Below are 18908 nucleotides of genomic sequence, written 5' to 3' on the forward strand. Positions count from 1 at the left end.
CTGTTGTTGTTTTTCATGGGTGAGGTGAAAAGAAGGCTAGTTCTAGTGAAAAGAAGGAAGATCTAGTTCTATCTAGATCTAGTTGTGAGACAACTGGTTTATTGCTTTTGACATGAAATAAAACCACACTACAAAATAGTTTTGTGGTAGTCTTTAAATTGCACCACTTTTTGTATATAAGGGACAGAGAGCCCTGCACAGAAGAAATATCATTCAGTTTTCTACACAATACAATACAGGAAGACAGTTACCCCATTCTGCTGCAAAACTGTTTGATGGGTAGCACCCACAGCTATTTGTTGACAGGCATTAGCCTTTGACTCCTGCCAGTGGCCAGTTATAACCTACTGACCTCATGCTTTGTTTAGTTTTTTGTTCATAATGGACAAAGTGACAGGCATTTCCCAGGAGGAGACAGGAGAATGTGTTGTGTGTATTTTGTTCCTCTGCTACACACCATTTGTCCATTTTGGCTGAAAATGGCACACCTTTCCTAGCAGCTATCCTTTGTCACTGCTCAGAACTGAGCAAGTTGTCATTAATCATTGTCCTTTTGCCCTCTTTCTGTTTTCTGTTTCATTTTTCAAGCTGTTAATCATCATCTGTTCCTCACCTAGTGGTTGTTCTGTCAAAGTAGACTGATAGTTGCTTGACACAAATGTCTTGTAATGCCGTCAACTACCATAAAACATTCAGAAGTATCTTCACACAATGCATGACCACCATATAACCATACAGTATGTTCCTGTGTAAGTGTGAGCAGATGGACTTGAATTTCTCAATCTAAGCTAAAATTCCAGTCGCATCTCACCTCCACTCAAACCGCTTTGTTTGCCCATAGTCACATCCCCTCCCCTCACACCTTAATAGTAGCTGAAAACAAGACAATTTGGATGATTTGTGAGCAGTCAGTTGTATTTGTGTGTGTGTAGGTGTGTGCGTGTGTGTTATAAATGACTCCACTTAGTCTGCACTCAGCTCATATAGAGACCTCTCTGTTACCTTTGTTAAGTGCTTGCGTGGGCAGTGTTTGTGTGTATGTGGTGGTGCTGCATTCAGCTCATATTTAGACACCTTGGAGCTGAACTTTGACCGTAGTGATGGATTGTTCTGCCAGCTTTGGTTTGGTGACACCATGGTTGTGCGGACATGCTCACAAATGGAATGGAAAGGTAATCTACGTTTTCAAACACACTTTCAAAAAAAAAGTGGTTTTGATCAATGTCTTTCAGGCTTACACCGTGTCCAAACAGAAGACGAAGTGTAAGCAGTACGGTAACCGAGCAGCGCAGTGGCAACAGCTTCAGCCGTCTGTCTATGTCTCCACAGGATGCGTTCTGGCACAGTGTTGAGTGTAGGTTACCTGCGTTTTTGCAACACTCAGAATCCAACACACAATCAATGTAGTTATGCTTCAGGTTGCATTTACACATACATAGCAGGAGGATATGTGTGGAGAAGGATCAGTTAAAATAGAAGCACATCTGTTCCATCACACATGTGTGAGACAAATGACTAAAACGGCTCCTGTATAGACGCACCTTAATTTTACAGTAAATTATTTGCTTCAAACCAGAACACATCAACTGGCAAATGCAACTGAAATTTCTTTAAAAAGGTTGAAAAGGTCATCCCAGTTTGTCAGAGAAATGTGATGCAAAATATGAATGTTCCTGCTCCATCTACCATCAAATAGATAAAATCTACCAAGTGTACAGGGTCAGTCTGTGCGTGTAGGCTGTGATGGGAATTTGGTGCATGAATGTAGGAGTATGTGTGTCCTAATGAAAAACATTAAATTACAGAGCTGAAATGGCTTGGAATGTGTGTGTGTGTGTGTGTGTGTGTGTGTGTGTGTGTGTGTGTGTGTGTGTGTGTGTGTGTGTGTGTGGGAGTATTAGTGTTCCAATTATTTCTGCTGGGAGTGATTAGGCTGCTAGTGAGACTACAGGAATCCAAGGGTCATAGGTCACCCCTCCATACTCCCCTACCCTGCATACACACACACTTACGCAAACATTCCTTTCCCCAATAACTCAAAGTTTTGTCTCTAAAACTACAAAGTAAAATGCTCACTGCTACTCTCAAGATCTAAGAAAAACAAAAGCAAAAGGACAAGAGTGACTACTGTTTCCATAGCGACTAATCCTCAAACCTCACTGTGGCAACATACAGTGTGTGTGTGTGTGTGTGTGTGTGTTGGAGGGGGGGGGTTTATGGGGGCAGGGACCAGGTCAGCAGGTCCTGGTGCTGTTTGGGGTAAGGCTGTGGGAGAGGATGATTGAAGGGTTGGCATGGACGGAATTAAATACACAGCAGAGGGAGAGAGAGTGAACACTAACAATTTAATGTTCCTCACTGTACCTCCTGTAGTGAGGACAAAATACTTTCTTTGGGATAAGGTGGGGAGAGAGGAAAGGAGGGGTGTGGGCAAAGAAAGACACAAAGAGGATGGATGAGAGGGATGCGATGGTGGGTAGGGACGAGACCAAACTAAAAGGACAGATAAAAGAAGGGTAGAAGAACCTGTAGCACAGGGGTCACCAACCTTTTTGAGGCTGAGAGTTACCTACAGGATAGAGAGGAATATAGGGGGCTATCCAGAATAATATAGATCTGCTTGGTTTGCCTTTAAATAATAATGCATTTAATAGGCTAAATATTAAGAGACCATCTGTCTATGTTTGCTGGTCACTATCATTATTCATGTTTTACCAAGTGATTGGAGTATTATATATTTTTAGCCTTCTCATTGGCTCCCTGAGTGCAACCAGGTGCTCACGGGTACCATGTCGGCTACCTTGGCTGTAAAGACTAAACTCTGAGATTTTAACTTTAACTGTCACCCTAAGAGGATTTATGTTTGACCTCCATCTTTATGTTCAATTTGATTTCTATAAAATCTTCATATTGAGTTTCTTACCCCTCGCTCTCTCTCATACCAGGGCAGGAGTTGTCAGCCCTAACACACACACACACAGACACACAGACATAGAAAACATCACGTACACACAAATTGATCAGCGTCATGGTGTGATGAAGCAGTGGCAGAAATACAGAAAGAAGGACTGGCTCGGGTTTTTATGAGTGCTTGTGTCTCGGAGTTACACTCTTCATTTTAAAAGGTAGGTTCGTGCACGTGTACAAGTCTGAGAACGGCAAACAAAAAATGAAGTCATGGTTGTCATGACTGATGTCACGGTTGCTGATTTGAGCTTGCCTGATGACGTTAGAAAGCACTTAAAGGACTTTTTTGTCCTCTAATCTCAGGGCTCTCAGGAGCAATTCAAGACAACAGAGGTAAAGAAAAATGGCCGTGGCTTCTATGGAAACAGTTAAAAAATAAAATCTGTTGACTAAGAACTAAAGTGCAACAGCAATACTGTGTGTCAATTTGTAAATTATATCTTTTCACTTTAAACAGAACATCTGTTCACATAACTCATCTCTGTCAAATGTTCGAGACTGACGCTTGCTTGCACCAGGTGTTGGCGATGTACGGCTGTCCTGTTTTGTAGACATGACACCATGATTAGTCTGCCTGTTAACCTCAAGGTTTTTATCAGGGGCAGTGTAGGAGTATATGAAATGAATGATGAAGAGAGGCTTAGATAGCAGTTTGACAAACATACAGGTCATTCCTGTTGGCAATTTGAAGGGGAAACTGTGAAGACATGTTATATCTAACAGAGTCATAACTGGCTCTTTACTTTACATTAAACCTTTGGTTTGCAAGTTTAACTGAAAGCTTAAATTTGAGACCCACGTTGCCATGCCAAATATTTAGCTTCTTGCATCTCCATGCAGCTTCTGGATGAGTTTCAAGGGTTACATCACAATGATGTGACCGTGGAATGAAAGCGTTTAAGAGGAGAAGTGCGAACATGTCCAGTCACACACCAGTGGTTAGATTCAAAGACAGATGGTTGTAAAATAACAACCTGGTTTGTTTAGCGCACGAAACAGCCGTTGCTAGGATACACACATACAAACCTATGAGGACACATACAGTACATGCATGCAGACACTCATAGACATTGTTAAGATATTAATAACTGTGGTAAATCATTTCTGTGCATGATTTTGTGAGTCAATAGATCTCTTTGTTGACACCAGCTTCTCAGGAAGGAGAAATGTGTTTTGGAGCTGGAAAGAAAATGTGTTATCAAGACACACAGAAGAGCAAAAGGACTCATTAACCATTTGGCTGTCTGGTAATTACATCATACAGTGAAACAGCCATCAGAACATAGAACTGCAACACAGAATATGTGCCATATTTTGACAACAATAGATGTGAGCCATTGGCTCACACTACGCATGCAGGTAAACAATATTAGTCTTCACACTCTACAAGTGACAGCAGTGCATTTATACATTATTTAGTAAACAATTATTGCTGTTTTCATAATGCTGAACATGCAGATTGACTGCAGATAATTGGATTATACCACAAGAGATATTTGAGAAGTTTCTCTGGAAGTTTCAGTACTTTTTTTGTGCTGTGGATGCTGGTCACCCTTGAAATCCACCGTAACTGACACGAAAACAAATTAACCACAGTTTCTATTCTCTGTGAAGGATGAAGTGACCAGTTTTAACAGCCGTTTTGTGGGTTTCTTTTTTTCTCCGCTGCCTTGTCCTGCTACGTTTTGTCCTATCTATTTTTTCTCTCTCTGTTTTTTTTGGTTTCCGTTTCTCCACTGCTTCCTTTTTTGTCTCTAAATGGTATTTTGCTTTTCTCTGAAAGAGACACAAAATACCATACCATGTTTGATAATGATGTCCAGACAGAAATACAAAAATGTAAAGGGAAAATTCAGACCCTGTTTTGGTGCTTATTTTTTCTTATCGTATTTTTTTTTTTCAAATCAATGAATTGTACCATTTTACAACACCAATTAATGATTCAATACTTAATAACATAAACACAGTCACCACTACAAGGGATTCAGGATTTTCTGAAATGCACAAATTCACACAAACCTTGTAGATAGTTAAATCAATGGAGGAAATGGTATCATGAGGATGACTTCACCTAGTGACAGTTGAAGTGAGGTGGGGTGGATCAGCGGAGGCTATTGTAATTCCACCCTGTGATTGGCTGAGGCCAGAGGCTCACCTGGCCAAGGTGTCTGGGAGGTGTGAAACATGAGAAGCTTTATTGGCTTATATTTCACTCACGTACTGGAAAATGTCAGTAATTACTAACAGCATTAGAGAACAGAATGCTATAAAAACATGTTTATAGTGTGCACACACTTGAAGCAAACAATCTCATTTCATTAATACACACATATACGCATGCACAACACACACACACAAACACACACTTACACCCCTGGAGCCTGAGGGCGAGGAGATGGAGGAGGAGCAGACAGAAGCCTCCCACACTATACCTGCAGGTATACTCCCCCTCCTCTCCTCATTTTATCCCTCCCACTCTCTGCCTTGGGGCTGTGAGCAGTTGTCGTTCTGCCCGTCTTATTAGAAAGAAAGAGGATAAGTAATATAATACATGAAAGTTAATACAGGTGTAGGTCATGGTGGTTCATCATGTCTGTCATCCTGAAGAAAAAAAATCCTGCAATAAAAGTCTCATTTTGATGCCGTTAAATTAAACCTTTCAAGTTATATATGTATACATGTAGTTGTGTCTCTTTCACTGTATATAATAATGTAAAATTATAGAATAAAAACACAAAAAAGTCACACAGAAATACAATGTTGGTCTTTTGTTTTACTTTGGCCATTGTTTCTATTGGTTGTGATGATGTTGAGTTATTGCAGCAACATGGTGACGTTTGTACAGCTAAGTCTGACAGCACAAAGAAACAAGCGGTCAGACAATCAGACAGGTTGTAAACATAGCAACATTTTAGCCAGATTTAGCCGATATTATTTGGAGGTTAAATAGTGAGTGCATCCATGATGTCCATGATAATACCTCACTGCACAGGAAAACTGCACACATAAACTGTAGGTGAAAGGAATACTGTTGCAGTTTTGGAAATCCACTAAGAATATTAAATGTGAAGCAACAGTCGGCAGCCAATTTTAACTTAGCTTAAAGATTGGAAAAAATCAACATGTTGTAGTTTTATGGGGGGTTATGTATGGGGCTATTTCTTTGTTGCTTGCAGTTACTTCCTGGAGTCATCACCATGAGGTTGCACGCAACTGGTGGACACTAGAGAGAGTCACTGTGCCTGGCCAAGGCATAGTCCAACACACTAAACCAGAAAACACTGCTCCCAGTGCTCCCAGTCTTTGTGCTAAGCTAACAGGCTCTTGGCCTTGCCTTACTGTTTAATGGAAAGATGCGTATTGATCTTATCATATATGAACGATGCTGAACTATTGCTCTATAGTTGATCCAGGAAGTTGATCTGATACATGTATACAATTGTTTGGGTAAAAATGTAACTGTTCACTGTCATGTTTTACAGGTTTTGCTAACCAGGACTGTTTAAAACCTGTATGAATTCCAATGTTCCTTGCCCCAGCTGACTTCTTTCTCAGCTTTGTGGTCATACGATATTATCATAACTGATAGACGTCAAAAATTAAGAAAATAAGATCCAAGTAAAAAAAAAAATGCAAAAAACACAAAAAACTTCTACCGTATGAATTCATGACATCACAAGTTGAGATGCAACAAAAGGGTAGTATCTGACTTTGCGGATACTGTGACAGCGCCTTGGGTGATTTTCCAAATATATTATGCATCACATTATGAGTCAGAAATAAACTAATGGGTTGTTGAGATTTAACTGCTGCTGTGCAGTGACCCAAGCGGTTTATGTGAGATTTGACATCTGGACTCAGTATGAAAAGAGACTGAAGGTTTGAAACAAAGAGAGACAAAAAGGAAACAGACAGATAGACTTCAATAGCAAGCTACTTGTTTGATCAGCCAAAGGGAACAGCGGTTCAAAAATGAGGCAGATGAATGTGTGTATGGGATAAAAGCAGAGGAGGAAAGAGAAAGTGAAGGAGAAAGAGAAAGAAACTGATGGAAGCAGAGAAAGGTGAGAGGAGTGGAGAGTCATCTGTGGTTCCCATGGTCCAGAGAATGAGCTGCTTGTGCTCACATGGTTGAATGTGTATGCGTGTGCATTTGTGTGTGTGTGTTTGTCATTAGAGTCCCCCAGAGCGCTGAGACCAAAGGGGTCTCACCGTGACACCTATTATCCCCCCGAAACATGACACACCACCAGGGAGGGAGACAGAAAGAGAAAAGGGGAGGTGGAGCCACGTATCCCTGGTTTCTTCCTGCATTATAGTGACTTGTTTGCCTGTGTGTCTATGTATGCGTCTGCACGTCTGTATGTGTGTGTGTGTGTGTGTGTGTGTGTGTGAATGTTTCTGCATCTGCTGTGTGTGTTAATGTGCACACACGATGTCTGAAACTGAGACTGTACTGTATTTTGAGTTTATGTCTGTGCATATGAACTCCCCGTGTGCATATTTGTGTGGTAGGAGGTGAAATGTAGCAGATCGCTGCGCTGTGCCAGGTGTTTGACTTGGCCACACTTCTAAAGCCCTGACACACATTTTACAGAGTCCATAGGGAAATATTCTAAGAGTCTGGGGGTTGTGTGTTTTGTATGAGCACTGAGAATAGTTTGAAGTAAGGGAGCGGGTGCCCACAAGAAGAGTTATAGTACATTTCAAAACACTTATAATCTGCTTACAACAACATTATAGTATGTTATGAACCATTTATTAAATGGTTATATACTGTTAATAAATGTTAACCAGGGGAGTACATATCAAAGTTGTTTATATGTTTTAAACTTTGGAAATTAAAGGGACTTGGGTGTTGTTTTTTTTGGTTTTATGGTGTTATTATTTTTAAGGTTTATACATTTCCACAGCATGTTCAAGGGTTTGTTTATACAATTAGAAAAGAAAACTTACCTCAGTAGTATCTAATCCCTTCTCTAGAATTTCTTACCACATACATTGTGATTTATTGTATGTATTTATTCATTTATTTCTTCTGCCTTGCATCAGATTGACCCTGTGCCCTTTGTGACACATGCACAAAATTCAAACACCAGACTAGAGCACACTGCACGCACAGCAAGAGTAATTCAAAACACTGACACATAACCCAGTTTGCTTAATCAAGTTTTGGTTACTGTCACGACCATAAAGCAAGTAAGATAACTTGGTTAAGGTGTTTACAAGGCATTAATCTGTATATTCACAATAAGCAGAGTACTGCTTTCAAAATCAAATTATAACAAGGCATGTATCGCACTATACTCCATTTCACTCCGGATAAGAGTGTCACCTAAAGGGAGAGTGGATTGTTTTGGGTTTACAATGGATGTTGAGGATGGAAGAGTGTTACCTTAAGAGTGTGTGTATGTGAGGCTGGAGTCTGGAGGTGGGAAAAGTGATTGGAAAACACCCGGGGGTAGTTGTGGCAGAGATGCTGTAGAAGTTTACCGGAAGGCTTAGTGTGTGTGTGCGTGTGCGTGTGTGTGTGTGTGTCTGCATGTGTGTGTGTGTGTGTGTATGTATGTATGTGTGTTTGGGTGCGGTGCGGTGGTGCAAGGTTGATATAAGTGGAGGCTGTTTGGAGGGGGTCGACTTGAGACATTTTAAACCCTGGCTCCTCTCTTTCCATAGGCCTTATCAGGTTTCCCAATGGCTACCAACAACGAAGTAATACAGTAATACCTAAAAGGCAGAGGGGTGTAGAGTGGTTCCAGGGGTAAGAGTAGACGGGAGTAAAGGGAGTCTGGAGGGAGAGATGGGAGGAGGAGAAGGGGTAAGGAAAGGAAAACGCATGGAGAGTAGGAGCGTGTGAGAGCGGAGATGGTGGAGGAAAAGAGGGGGGAGGGAGGAACACTCCCATAGAAGGAGGGAAATGTAAAGTGGAAAAAAGAGGAGGAAAGGGTTAAAGAGGGGCAGATGAAGAAGAGATAAAGACAGGAAGTAGGAAGAAGAAGGCAAGGAAGGAGGAAAGAAGGGGAAAGATGTAGATAGAAAAAAATTGGGGCCCATGTCTGAAAGTCAAAGTAACCTCCGTCTCTCTGTCTCTTTGTCTCTCTTTCTTTCTCTGGGAGCCGTCAAAATAATGGATTGTCACGCTAAATGGCCGGATACAAGAGGGCAAAGGGGTTGCCTGGGCGGAGGAGCCGGGAAGGAGGGGGTAATTGTAGGAGGTGTAGGGGTGGGGTGGGGTGGGGGTGGTCAGCTTGGATAGACAGGGGGCGGACAGGCTGACGAGTCGGGTATGCTTCTAAGTCAATTTATTCCTTATTATTAAGGAGCACCGCCAAAAAAAACAACACGAAGGGCCGATTATCATTTTGAGATCAGTTTCGCTTCTGAGCTCTATGCTCCTTTTAGGTTTGTGAAATAACTTTCAGAAACACAGTGGTTACCCACAGAAACCTCACATTGACTTTTCAGGGTTTGGGGGAAAAAACAGGTTGGTTTTCTGATTGACGACAATGTATTTTTGATATTTGACAATGCATTTGCAGTGGTTTGGCTCAGCCCCCAGGTCATGCAACCTTCTCATTATGCCCAAATGGTACAGCTAAAAGAAATGGAACAAATGGAGACACCGAGAATTAAAATTCTGGACAGGCGCCTTGTTCGTATGTAAAAATGCATCTTGGCTATTGCAGTATTTTGAGCAGAGTTTTCCTGGCCGTGCAACACACTGGTCGTTTTGTGGATTTATAAAGCTTTTGGGTGGGATTGGCTTTGAGTCTAAAACAGTGACGAGCTACACAACACATGCTCTCCCCATCAGTAGCAAATGAATGTACTTAATAGATAGAAACTATGTCTCCTGCACATGAACTACACAACTGTCTATTCAGTGCACACTGATATTGTTTTGATACAATGTCTTATCTTTTAGATCTAACACTGCCAGTTAGTTCACATTCTGGCACTTTGGGCATGTCTGTTTGCCAAACAGGGCTCCCCTGCTCACAATAAGAGCATGAGGTTATAAAAATTGCACCGTTTAAAGACTCCATTGTCTTACATTGGACTTTTTTGAACAAAGCACTCCTCTATAAATGATTGCCAGAGCACCAAGACAACAGAACACTGGAGAAAAATAAAGATAGTTGATGCTTTTCTGGTCAATTATGCATGTGTTTGTGAGTAAAGTTTCAATTTATTGCAGACACAGTAGCTGTTTTGCTAGAAGCTGTATGTGGATCATGCAAAAAAAATGGTTCACACTTCTTTTTTCCCTCTCTCAGTCTCCCCTTTGCAAGTCTGCAAATCAATGTGGCCCTTTGATGTATATTTGATGTATCTGAATATCCAAACATCAAGACATCTCTATTGTTATTCATTCTGACAATCCAGGATCAATAGCTGACAACAAACGCATGGCCTCAAGGTGCTTCCAGTGTGTGTGTGTGTGTGTGTGTGTGTGTGTGAGTATGTGTGGGGAGCAGGAGAAAGAAATTCATGAACAAAAGACATAACATACAGTAAAGGGATGGTACAGTAGATGACAAATAAATTTGAGATAAAACCTGTGTATATAATGTTTTTGTAATTGCTTACTGTTATTGTAATTGCTTACTATTATTTTATTTTATTATTTATTTATTATTAACACCCATCCAGTGGTCTGGCTGGAGGAGGCCAGTTGAGATGTTAGCCTCATAATCACTCAACATTTGATTTGGTGGAAAGGTATGCGGTTCATATTTTTCATTTCCCCAATCTCCCCTCACACATGAAAAGAATGAAAACAAAGGGGCAAAGTTGGGGGAAAGAAGAAAAATACAGTAAAAGTGTCCTTTTTTTTTTTTTAATCCTTACAAAAAACCAGGCGACACAAGTTTGAACAGGCTTAAAAGCCTATATTTTAGACATATTTACTGCATGTGAAACTGGGCTAGGAAGAGCAGAGCTGGCAAAATGTTCTTGTTGGAGAAGCAATAACCTATTGATATCATCATTTAACTTGGAAATTTTGAATTTTGTTTACAACTAAGATAATAATACTGACTGTCTGTCCAGGATCCTTGTGCAGACGATGATATCAGTCATGTTAGATAGCACAGGCACGGCACACCCAATGTGAATCAGGGTTGTTATATCAAAAACATCTGACACAGTATCAAAGCCCTGTATTATTTAGAATCTGACTGATGTACTGTGATATATTTTATAAAAATACATTCACTGGGATCTAAATAATGAATAATTACTTTTAGTCTTTTACCTAGACTTGTTTGTGTTCACATGTGGATGGAAATGTCTAAAAAAAAACAAACAATTTAGACACAAAAAGTAGATATTCCCCAATATCTCGTTATAAATTCTCTATTTCGATCATAATCTTCCACCCCGTCCTCAGGGCTTCTGATTTCCCCTGGTCTGTTTGCATATAACATGCTTTTGATTTACACCCAGTCCCTTGTGATTGTTTGTGCTCAGTGTTTGTTTTTTCCTCGGGCCTCAGAGTGAATGCCTGCATGTTTGGGTGCATTTGTCTGTGTGTATGTATGACTTTCCCAGCTATTATCTGGGTTGTGAAACAGGAAGGTAAGTCTGACCGTGTGTCCCATGGTGACGGACTTTAACAATGTCTATTCCGCTTCCAGAGATTTGTCTCACTGGAAATGTTGGAAGAACCGGCCAAGCATGCGTTGCATCTCCCCCTGATACTCTGTTCTGCTCGCAGGAAGATGAGATGCTGCAAAACCTTCATAATGGATTAATCGCGCCTGTGGGCCTCTCAACGTTTTGAAATGGAACCAAACATGGTCTCTGTGCAAAGTTTCAAAGAAAGATACTCCTTTTGTTCTGGGCATTTATTCAAACAAGCATCGACGTTCATGTGTAACAGCTCCAAAGACAACCATAGGCCTCATCAAGTAAAGGTTAACTCCGACAAACACCATGTTTGGTTGAAACCTTGTGCAGAACTACCCAGAGGGAGCATCAATCTAATGAGAGCTTATTCTTCTCTTTCCAATTGCCCTGAACCTCATATCTGGTGTAACACCTGGTAACTTGTTGCTGTGCACAATTTAGTGCTGTTGCTTTGCACAGATTAGGAACCTGCCCAACAGCACCATTTTAAGCAGCGACTGCCAGCACAAAATGAAAAGATTCCCATGACTGCACTTCAAACATATTTATAGTATTTTCAACAATCCTCGCTTGTGTATGCCAGTGACAACATGGTCTACGCAGAGGTCAGGAGGGATTTTAGTTTGAACCGTATATTTTTATATATATTTCTGGAGACATGTGTTTCAATATTTCCATGACTGCTGCAATGACTTGAAGGATTGTTGTTTTCAAGAAGTGAGAGGAAAAAAGACGGCATGCAGTAGCTACAAGGTTATTAGGTCGTACTTTAAAGGCTCGGAATATGATTGCAGGAGGGGTGCATGACTAAAAGTCAGACAACTTAGAGCCACGCAACACTGAGACAAAAAATAGTAAACTTTGTTGGGTAAGTGAAAAAGGTTTATCCTCTGTAGAGTGACCATTTTAGGGGCATCTTAGACACAGTTTCTCATGCTCAGCTCTATGTTAACACACCGACTGCCTAAACTATATTTTTTGGTCCTCAGCTGTAGTTTCAACTGAGCTGGTCAAGTACTGACTTAAGCGTGTTCACATTTCAGCAGTTAACATGTGTCTTATTAAGTATTTGGACATTGCAAGAAGCTGGAGGGAGCGCAGAAAGATAATTTTTAAACTATATTGTTTTAACTAAATTATTATGACAGAAACTAGCCACACAATATGACCTTTCAAGTCATTTTTGCAACAAGAAGTTTTGCCTGTTGGGTGGTTTTCTTTCACTAGGATTGGTGCCCTGGATGGTGAGCCATTTCCCATCTACATGTGAACTGCTTTACAGGCAAATTAAATACTTTTAAGGCCCTCTTCAAACTCTGCACTGAATGAGTCCTTGCCTTACAAGTTTTGCTGAAGTCATAATTCAATAAACCAAACACAGAGCAGGGCATCTCTTTCCACAACATCTAAACCTGTTCTCTGTGGAAACTTACGCCACCATAACCCATTAAAAAGCCACGGTGAGTTGGATCAGAGATTGATCGTCAAATCTATGTTATGTATTTAACTGTGCCCTCCAAAGTAACTTCAATAGTTGTTACTTCAAATCTAATGAAGTCAGACTCGTCAAAATCAGATTATATGCTGCTGATGAGAATAACAATAAAGAATTATGGGAATTTCTTAACGTAGTTTGCATCTAGGGCATGCATAAGTGTAAACATAAACTCACAAAAACACAAAATCATTTGTCTCTATCTCTCTGTATCTCTCTCCCTAATCCCATACACATTGTGGTATGTATTATTTTTGGGTCCAAGCCTGTTGAGAGAGACACTGGTCCCGAATCTGATTGGATTCTCTAGCTAGCGGATATTGTTTTGACAACTTAAGAATTTAAACCCCGATCACAGCTCTTAACACTCGCATGAGTGCACACACACACACACACACACACACAATGTCCCCACACGCATTTGCATACATTCGCATGAACACATTCACAGAGCAAATGCAAGCAGTGCCAAACAAAGGTGCGGGTGTAAATACATTAGTGCAGTCATGCAAACGCAGGCTTGTGCACTACCAACAAGTACGGATCCCCTGTCACGTCTATTGGGCTTACACTCTCCCTTGAACACACACACACACATACAAAGAGGGAGAGTTTGTGCGCGTCCTCTCTGGTCTATTTCTGAGGCGAGGAGAAAATGACCAAAGCTATGTGTCCAGGAATGACCTTCTAACTGTCTCAGGTGTCTCTTATTACACACATGCAAATACACACACACATACACCCTTACTCTTCAATCCAATCCAATCCACTTTGTTTATATTGCACAATTTAAAAAACAACAAGGTTACCAAAGTGCTTAACATAGATGATATAAAATGTGCTCATGATAAATAAAAACAAAACATAACAAATAACACCAGCTCTGACAGCGACAACGAAGACCACAGCAGCTCTCATGGTGAATTAAAAGCCAGGGAATAAAAGTATGTTTTTAAATGAGATTTAAAGGTGTGGAGGTTGGACGCCACTTTAATGTGAGGAGGTAAGTCATTCCACAGTTTGGGGGCAACTGCTGAAAAAGAGCGATCGCCCCTGGTCTTCAGCCTGGTCCTGGGCACGTTCAGCTGCAGCTGATCAGCAGACCTCAGTGACCTTGGCGGGGTGTAAGTGTGCGGGAGCTGAGAGATGTACTGAGATGCCAACCCATTAAGTGACTTAAAAACAAACATTAAAATCTTAAAATGTATTCTAAAATGTACAGGGAGCCGGTGGAGCGAGGCCAGAATGGGGGTAATGTGTTTGTGTTTCCGGGTTCCTGTCATTCTGGACTAACTGCAGGCGTGAGAGGGAGGTTTGGTTCACACCGATGTGAAGTGCATTACAGTAATCCAAACGGGTCGAGATAAAAGCATGAATCACATGCTCAAGAAGATCAAAAGATAAAACAGGTTTAATTTTAGATAAAAGCCTCAAATGATAAAAACTGCATTTAACCACAGTGTTTATCTGCTTGTCAAGTTTAAAATCACTGTCAATTTTGATGCCTAAATTGGTGTCTACTGGCTTTATGTATTGCTGCAGGGTACCAAGGTTTATGGGAGTGGAGTCACAAACCCGGCTGGGTCCAAATACATGACCTCAGTTTTGTCTTTGTTTAAATTAAAAAAATTAAAAGACATCCAGGCCTTAATATCCTTGAGACATTCAAGTAGAGGAATCAGGGAACTGTTTGCATATCTTCTCAGGGGCAAGTAGATTTGCGAGTCGTCCGCATAAAAGTGGTAGGAAATACCATATTTTTTAAAAATGTTTCCAAGAGGGAGAAGGTATAAGGAGAACAATAGTGGTCCAAGAACTGAGCCCTGAGGAACTCCACAGAGAAGGGGAGCGGTAGATGACGTGAAGTCACCAAGTTTTACATAAAATCATCGCTCAGATTAATACGATCTGAACCACTGCAGGGCAGTATCTCGGATGCCCACACAATTGTATCAAAAGCAGCAGTAAGGTCTAAAAGCACAAGAATAGCAGAGTCACCACGGTCTGTAGTTAGTAAAAGATCATTAAAAACTCTTAAAAGTGCAGTCTCGGTACTATGAAAAGCTTTAAAACCAGACTGAAAAATTTATAAAATACCATTTGTATCTAAAAAGGATTGTAGTTGTGCAAATACAGTTTTTTCTAAGATTTTAGAAATAAAAGGAAGCTCTGATATCAGTCTGTAGTTATTTAAAATTGTAATGTCCAAATTTTGTTTTCTAATTAGAGGTACAACAGTTGCTTCTTTGCAATAATTCCTGAAGTCAGACTGCTGTTAATCATTTTTTGGACACTTGGCCCTATAGTGGTCCAGACCTCCTTAAAAAGGCGAAGGGGGACAATGTCTGTGGGACAGGCTGAGGGTTTGAGCTGTGAAATTATTTTATTGAGTTCATCATTTCAGAGGGGTCGGATACAGGTGGGGAAATATGAGTTCTAATGGAGGTAATCTTGTCTAAAAAATAGTGTAAATACTTACAGATGCAAGTCCAAACACAGGTCTTTGCTCTGATAAATACAAGGGGAGAACATAGCCTACTTCAAAAAATGTCCAATGTACATAAACTGCCTTGTAGTTCAGCCACATTCATGTCTTTACACTCTGCCCCACCTCAAATCCCTCACCACGTCTGGAGTGCAGAGATAAATTTAAGCGGAGGTTGCTGCAGGGACCTGTTGGTGTCAAGTATCCCCAGCTTGCACATCATGTCAACCATTTTTTTTCACATCTATTTCTCCATTTCACTTGTGTCCCCTTCATCTACGGCTGTTTGGTCCAAGCACACACACAAACGTACTAAAACATTCTTTTTTTAATTTCCCATCTCTACGCCCCTCTTTTTTCTTGCAGCACTCGATATGAAGAAGATACGCTGTTGCATGTGGAAAAAAAATTGGATAAATGTCACACAGCTTTTGCAACAGCCATTGCCAGAGGTGATCCATAGACACACAATACACACCAAACAGCTTGATCATCTTTCAGTGCCATAACTTACATAGTCCTCGTGTTTGCAGGCTAAATGAAATTTATGGACTGACAGCTACAGGTTACACTGCGCATCGGATAACATTTTTATGACCTTCATTAAATAAAAGAAAAGATTTTATGAAATCACACTTGTTGATTTGATCATAAATAATTTAAACAATATAATGTCTCTGATATACCAGGGGAAGGAAACAAACACTCAAAAATTAGGCAGATTTTATTTGTGGACCATTCTTGTGCAGGAGAGGAATTCAACTCTTCCATTTTCGTTGTTTGGTCTCCAATAAACCATACTGTCTCTTCCTTATTCATGTGCATGAAGAGGAAGAAAAAAGCAAACAAGACTCTGCAATTTATGGTTACCAAATAAGGTCACAGTGGTGGAATTTTCACAGTAGCAGGCTGTAAAATGTAAACATCCATCGTTGATTATCGCACAGTACTGAGAACAGCAAATAGCTGGACATAACATGTTGTAGCAAGTAACAAACATCATGTTATATTATGATGTCACACAATCTTTCACAGCGCACATTACAAATACTTTTGATGGTCTTTGATGTTCAGCCTCTGCAGAAACATGAGGCTGCCAACCGTTTGCAGCCAACTGGGCACCTTACCCACCAACCCCTCATGTTGGCCTCTGTTCTTCTCGTTGGCTTTCCTCATACGATCCTCCCACAGGACAGTTGGCTTCAGTGTGATCACCTGTCTGAGTGTTTCAGGCAGCAGAACAATGTCTACTGTACAGTTCCATGTTGGTAGATAGACTCACTGTTTGTTTAAAGTGTTGTTTGAGTGAGTCTTTGTGCAAAAGTAAAGGTCACATCTTAAGCAGTTCTATAAATAATCAAAGGAGATGTGACTCTGCTCAGATTTCGCTCATCTACACACACGCAATACACAACTTTAGATATCGGGAAATAACCTTGTTGAAAAGGCCTTGGCGAGGAATTCCACTGGTGTATCACCATTACAGAGAGGTGGTAATAGTTCTATTGGGCTCCAAGCCAGCAAACATCTTTCTCTCCCAGCTTGTTTCAAGCTCTTTCAAGTCTCTGTTGAGCTTTTTTGGCTCAACCAAAACCTGGACCACACATATACACCGGCAATCTTTTTATCTCCTGACCAAGAGAAATATTGCCATTGATGCGCACTCACAAAGTCCACATTGGTTTCCAACAGTTTGACAAATGAGCCACTACAACATTGGAGTACAGAAAGCAATTCTTCTTCCAGAAATACATGAATTTCTCTCATGAGCAGTGCAACAAATCATTGTATTTTACAAATTTAGTATAACAAATAAATATATATTGGCCCATTGGTCACCCCTTCCCCAGTGTCTTTCTTTATCTCCTCCTTTCTTCCCTCTGGTGTGTCTTTTCCGTATCTCAGGCCTCAGGTCAAGGGTCAGAAAGCACCAAGGTGATAAATGCTTCCAGGTCACCTCTCCTGTCTCTGGGGGTCAGAGAGAGGGTTTCTGCACTGACAGCAACAACATGATCACTCAGCTTAAGCACCAGAGCTCTGAACCTCCTGACCTGCTCAGTCCCTCACTGTCTCTGCTTCACCTCCCTCATTCTGTTTTGACTACACATTTTATCAAAGGTATCTACTAAAATGTTCACAAAAGAGGAACACGCCATCAAAATTCAAAGCGCAAGACTGGAACCTGCTAGCAGGTCTTGTAACACAGGAAGAAACATGTGACAGCAACTAAAGTTGTTAATGTTTTCTGATTTGTTTGTTTTAAAGCCATGTAATATTTCAAAACACAGCTATATTCTCAATTAAAGGTCAGTTTATAAACCCAGAATTGGCTTATTTTTTTGACTGTTTAGATTAATTGTCTGAATGAATTGCCTTCAATCAATTTCGGTGGCAAAAGGAAATACTGAAATTTATAGCTCAGTACAAAAACACACACACAAAAAATGCAAAGAAATTTTTAGGATTTAAAAAAAATAATATTGTAATTTTGTTCCACTTTATTCTGCATCCTTTGCATTGTTACACCACACACATACACACTCGCACATATACACATTTCAAAGACAGTGAAATGCCTGGTGTTGTTTTTTAGAACGTTAACAGCCCAGTCTCCCTCATGCTGATCAGTTCCCCTCTCCCGCGGTGAATTGATACCTTGTGCTCCGGCCCCCCTGCACTAAAACTAATCTAGTTGACTTTCATAACTAGTATAATCTGATTTTAAATCCCCTGGTATGGACGCCACACAGAACAGTGTGGCAGAGGTCACATGCCTCTTGCTGAGAAATGCTACAGGACTGTGTTCTGACTAAAAAAGTTCTCCTTTAAGCAGGAGATTACACACTCTGCTGCGTCACTGGAAAACAGAACAGTCTGCTTGGATTATTTGTAATTATTAGTGTCTTTGCCCTGACTCTTAATGTGTCTATAAAGACACGTGGAAACATAATTGTGACCTGAAGTTCAGAGTTTATTAACTCAAATACAAGTATTTGCATCACCCAAAAAAAAATAATTTGATTCCCTGTGGCCCAAACAAATGTTGTGCTTTGTTGGGTTTTAACTTGAACAAACCAATTGAAAAAATGTTTTGAATCCATTGGTTTTAGACTCTCTTTGATACTGTTACTCCATTCCAAATAATACACTTTTGGCAATATACACCAAAATATAATGTTCTCTGCTCTGATTTTTGTATCTCCAGTGGTTAGTTTTAGCGTTAAGATTTCCTAATAGTAGCTCCATCTCACGTTGAACTTAAGTGTCTCATATCCTTTTCCAGGACCTCAAATTGACTAATGTTTATGTTTAAACCAAGTCTGACATGTG

Source organism: Micropterus salmoides, unplaced genomic scaffold, assembly GCF_014851395.1.
Source record: "Micropterus salmoides isolate LMB-PRFRI ecotype aquatic unplaced genomic scaffold, ASM1485139v1 Ms_hic_scaffold_3, whole genome shotgun sequence".
NCBI classification, from domain to species: Eukaryota; Metazoa; Chordata; class Actinopteri; order Centrarchiformes; family Centrarchidae; genus Micropterus; species Micropterus salmoides.